We start from the raw sequence: 6,131 nt of genomic DNA, 5'->3' as shown, positions 1-6,131 counted from the left end.
GCACATGGCCGCTCGAGCGTGTGCGAGTGCGAGCGGTAGCACGCGACGTGCTGTCCTGCGTGGGCGCTCGAGTGCGTGAGATAGCGAGCGAGCGTGACGCCAGAATGCTGGCGCTGCCCCGCCACACCGATTCTTCACAAAGGGAAGCAAAATGCCCCCCTTAGTGTCCCGTCTGGATCAATAAAGGGCCGATTTTGCACCCCTAGCCTCTTAGGGGGCATTCATAAAATAATAATAACAAAACATAAAAATCATGTTTTAAATATATATTTAAAAGGGGTAAAATTGGTTTTTGTTGCAAACGAAGCCGACTCCATTTTGAATGATTTCGGGCTCGTTTTAGATCCGGTTTTGGTTCAATTGGTTGCTAATGCATTCTACTGAGTGGTTTAAGTTCAAAAATATGTTTTTAGCACCAAGATGAGATATAAAACAAAGCGAATGTTTGTGCGTGAGCATTGAACATTCGATAGCATCAAATTTCGTTGTTTTGATCACGATTTTGGACTTTGTGTTTGAAATTCTTGATTTGGATCTAAAATTGGGTTTTGGATCTAATTCGGATACAAAAGTTGGGTTTTGAATCTAAAGTTGGGTTTTGAATTTGAATTTTGTGTTTGGGTTCAAAGAAGGGTTTAGAGATTCATTTTTTATCGAATAGTTGCGAATTTGTTTTGGGTCTAGGATTTGGCTTAGGGTCAAAAAATTTAGATCCAAATAACTAAGAATTTTGTTTGGGTGAAAATAAAATACAGTTTTTTGAAAAAAAATTGGAGTGATAACACTCTCAAAGCACTAAGAAAAGGAATTTGTGCCCCATCACGTGGCTTGATTTTCTGGGTTATCTAAAGGGTACAAAATCTTTTGGTAAAATTCCAAGCATGCACTTAAAAGGTTGTGCTCAAATCAGTTCCAATATTTTAGAGTCTTAGTAAGGTCTTGAGTTCAAGCTGCAGTAACACTCAACCAAGAACCTATCTAGACTCACAATAGGGGTTGTGGGAGCTGACTCTGCTATGTCTTTAACAAGTTCAGGTAATTTCTTTTTTCATTCACTTTTCATTTCTTTTTTTGTTGTTTTGTGTTTTTTTTTCTTTTTTTTTTCTTAGGACATGTTTAGGTTTTTCTTTTTGCTTGCAACCTACTTAGGTTAGTTTTCAATTTTTTGCTATTAGGTTTGTTTTAGTTACTTTAACATATTATAATTTAGTTTATTTTCTTTCATAAATTAGAATTTAAACTAATGTCTTTAGGGCACACATGAGACCAGGTATGCCTCTCTACCCCTGTCTCTCTTAATTTCTATATTTTTTCCTTTAATCATTAGTTCATAATTTGAAGCTTGCATTGAACATGTAGACTTGCTTTCATCGTATAACATTAAGTATGCATTGTATAAATTATTCAATGTGCACATAACCAACATCTCACCCTCATGAACCATCAGCTTAAGGTTGAGCCATGCTAGCCCAATAGCATGTCTTGAGCCAGTAGCCCTGGCGTGTGAAAATCTAAACCTAGTTTAGATAACCATTCTATGAAAACGAGGATAGGCTCAAGTCACTGAGAAAAATGAAAAACTAAATCTGTCGGTGGTGTACTTGGGTGTATGCAATCCGGCATCCAAGGCACTACCAGCTTGATTGTATGACTGATCAGTTCACTGAGACCTGCTATCAGACCAGTATACTCAACAATGCAAATCATTATATCTTGTTTACTTCACCAAACTCTATGAAGAATCAATTAGTTAGGAACTTTGGACTTAATATCCTCCAACACTCCACCAAATGGTTAATCAAATTGAAGGTTCTCAAAAATGTTGAAAGTCTCCTCTACTGGCATCCAACAACCTAGATTTATGTAATTAGCATCAAATGGTGTGGCCATAAAGCACTTGCGTGTTTATCTTGTGCACAATAAAGGTTTTCTATAACATTGGAACTGATTGTGAAGATCCCAATATATCCTATTAGACAAGGAGTTGAAATATCACTACACTCGGTTGAATTGAATTGAAGAAATGGAAAGAGACCAATCCCTAGCAATGTGCTTGGGATACACGCGTCCCAACAGCCAAGGCATTACCAGTTTGATGGTAGTCTGATAAGTGCGTTGAACCCTACATTCCAATTGATATCTCATGATGATACAAACTATTATTGCTTATCTACTTCACTAATCTCTTTGAACAATAAATGAATTAGGCCCCACCTCCTCAATATCCTCCTATACTCCACCAAACTGTGAAACAAATTAAAGATTATCTCTAAAATGTTGAAAGCCTTGCTCACTAGAATCCAACAAGCTGGACTGATACAATCAATGTCAAACAGTAGAGCTATATTTATCTTGTGAATAATGAACGCTTCAACTAATATTGGAAGTGAGTGTAAAGATATCAACATATCCTACTAGGCAAGAAGTTGGAAGACACTACACTTAGTAGAATTGAATTGAAGAAAGGGAAAGAGGCCAGTCTCTAGACGCTGGGCTTGGGTATACATGCAATTTGGCATCCAAGGCATTGCCCTTTTGATGATAGGACTGATTAGTGTGTCAAGCCCTACAATCATATCAGTATCCTTGGACGATGCAAACTGTTATCCCTTGTCTACTTTACTGATTGATATGCCAAGTCAAACTGGCATCCCTTGTCTACTTTATCAATCTCTTTGATGAATTAATGGATTGAGCCCCTTCACAAAGTACTAGATATATCATTTTGACTCATGAGAAAGTTAAACTACTAGATCCACTATTCATGTATGAGCCCTTGTTTTCATATTTTCAGACTTTACTTAAAAAATTCCCTCATCTTACCTCTAGTTGGCAAAGCTTGTGAAAGGAATGTGAGAAATACTCTTAGGATGATAGTTTTTGTTGTACAATTGGAGGGGAAAATACATAGTGATAGGGGAACAACAACTTGGGGAAGATGAAAACTAAACAATGATTTTTGTGGGCCTCCAGAGATCCTTGAATGTGGAGGATGTGAACAACTTGACTCTACTTTCTCACGATTTAGGGGGTCCTTTGGTAACCCACAAAAATCCATGCTCTTGTTTTTGTTTAAGAACCTCATTTCTCTATCACCAAGGCATTTTCTAAACAACTCTAAAAAGTTGAAGAAGGTGTGGAGTCAAGCAATCCAACAACCTGGACTTTCATGGTTGAGATGAACATCTAGCAATAATTCTAGAAATATCAAACTAAGGCTATGCTTGTGTACATGAAAAGGAGTGTATGCATTGTACTTCAGAACAAAAATAGAAAATCCATAAAATGAATAACAAACTGCACTTTATCCATATACCTCCAGCATAGATGCAAGTAATCGCTTGTAGATTCAACTACAAATGAATACAAATTGTTTCACAAGAAACCAACAAAGAATATTGATGGATCTACTATTGCCCTAGGCCTTTTTCTTGTTCTCCTTCTATTCTTTTTCCTAAGGTTGCGAAACTCCATGTAAAACTACAGTGAAACTGAGACCATGTCTTAAGTGGTGGAGTCCATAGGTTTGCCAGCAACATGGACAACCTTGTAGACAAATACTTCACAGTCGAAGTTGTCTTGCAGGAGGTTGTGCAATTGTAATCATGAACACTACTTATATTGAGCTATTGTTCATAAATGGAAGCCATAGAAAGAACTTGCCTATAGTTAGTAATAGCATTATCATTTTATTGTATTGATAGGGAAAGATCATGTTGTAGACTAGGTAATGCATGAGTCATCATACATGAAGTTCAAGAGTGATATAATTAGATGACAGCATTGCAAAAGTTCACCATGTAAAAAACCCATTGCTGTCTTCTCTCACTGAGTTGAGACCAACATTTAACATTGCTAAAAATACATAAGGAATAGTGAAAATTAAAGACAATGGAAAACAAGGGCATGTTTGCATTGCCATCTCAAGGTGTGTATGGTCTTCCACAAGAGTTTTTATGATGGGATACACTTCCTCATTATATAGTATGTTGACTTGTTGGGCTTGCTACAGAGTCCTTGTTGAAAATAAGGGTGCAAATATGATGGAATGTGGTCATATATCTGTGTTTTCCTCTAAAATATTTGCACAGTTTGTCCACAAAAATGTTTGTAACCATCCCACAATGGTCAAGAGTCCTTGTTGAAACTAAGAGTGCAAACATGGTGGAAAGTGGTAACGTTCCTATGTTTTCCCCTCAGGTATTTGCACATTTTGTCCACAAAAATGTTTGTAGTCATCCCACAGTGGTCAAGATCATCTTCTACATCTTTGGCAGAGTGCTTCCCATCTGTTTTAGTTTTTCCTTTAGTAGTATTGGATGTTCTTTTGCAATAGGACAAACCAAACATTAGGTTGAATGTTTCAATGGCTGATCTCAAATTAGTTAAGAAAGCATATATCCATGAGTCATTGACACAAACAAAGAGAAGAATGTTGTCAATGCTCGACCTACATCCAAGTTGAAGAGGGAGGATGAAGTGGTGCCAACACTATGTACTCTGAGCCTTCACAAAAAGATGCCCTTTAGTACTAAAACCCTTATGAGGTATAATATGTCATTTTATCTGCGATGGTGAAATTCAAATATGTTTTGAAAAGATTTAGGTGAGTTGAAACATCAGTTTCTCTGCCCTCACATGAAATCACTGTCATAGAATCTACGGTGCTTACCTAATCATAATTCTCCAAATATTCAGGCGACACTGATGACAACATTGGTGTCAGTAGTTCCATCCTTGGCTCTGCCTTCCTGTGACCATGCACTGGGCTCAGGCCAGCCTCCCTCCATGACTCAGTTTGCCCTGTTGAGCTTAGCCTTTGCAGTGGTCACACTCGGTGCGGCCGGGACAAGCTTCACCTTCGTCACGGTTGCTGCGAACCAATTTGACAAGGGCAAGGACCAAGAAGTGTTTGTTAAGTGGTTCTTCTTTATGACTATGCTCGCAATGCTCGTCGCGTTCACTGCGGTCATCTATGTCGTAGACAATGTGGGCTGGGGCTGGGGGTATGGCGCCTGTGCCACACTCAATGCCATCAGCTTCACCCTGTTTGTCCTAGGCAAATGGCGCTACCAAGACGTGAGACCAAGGGGAAGCCCTTTGGCTAGCTTGGCTCTGTGGTGGTCAGCATGGCTCGCCAGGTTAACCTAGAACGGTCCAAGAATGAGGAGGTCTATTACTGTGGACTTGGTGCACAGGCACAGGCTTTAGTACCGACTTCTAGTTTCATGTATAATTTAATTAGTGATTTACCAATTCAATTATAGGGGTGCTGAGTCTGGGGTCGAACACATTGTCCATGACATTATGTTATGAATGGAAATAATTTTTAACCAGCAACTGACACGCCTCTGTTTTACCTCACTAGCTGAATGCGTCATTACCCAAGCACAAAGATGACGCCACATTATGGATGATGTGGAAGGTTTTAAACATGTTTTTTCATCATTTTTAGTGTGAATTAATAGTTAATACTTTAGAGATTGTTTGGAAATGTTACAGTATATTATTGTTCATGTGCCTGCCTCAAAAAGAGAGATAGATTCATAGAACATTTTTTAAAATGTCTAATGAATTTAACTAATTTTTAGTTTAGAAACATGGGACGGTAACATAATGTTTTTGTTCTCAAACAGCCTGTTAAGGTTTCCCTTGTTCCACACATTTGCCCTAGTGCGTAACTTCCTGCCTCCTTCCAAACAAACACATTTTGACATCAAGATTCAATTCTATGATCTTTTTTTTTCTTTTCCTCTCTAATGTTATAAATGTCGATATATATAGATGGTATCGTATTGACTTGCTTGCGAATACGGTGTGCCGGCTGATATGCATCGTCTTATTTTTTAAAAAAATTTAATTTAAAATTAATGGTAAAATTACTTAAAATTAAAAAATTAAATAAAAACCAAATCGGCAAATTGTTTGTCATTGTCTTGAACTGGAACATGCATGCCAAAGTATTAAATGTTACGAACTTTTACTGACGTCCTAAGAAAACGTCAGAAAAGCACCCTTGCTGTTTTGTCAGTGACGATTACGTATCTTCCTCAACTTTATTAATGATTTTAATCCTTGTCGCCAGTAAAGACTGCCTTTACTGATTCCTCCACCACGGCATCAGTTAAGGC

The sequence above is a fragment of the Nymphaea colorata genome, chromosome 5 (assembly GCF_008831285.2).
Source record: "Nymphaea colorata isolate Beijing-Zhang1983 chromosome 5, ASM883128v2, whole genome shotgun sequence".
Lineage (NCBI taxonomy): Eukaryota > Viridiplantae > Streptophyta > Magnoliopsida > Nymphaeales > Nymphaeaceae > Nymphaea > Nymphaea colorata.
Note: the sequence above shows the minus strand (reverse complement) of the source record.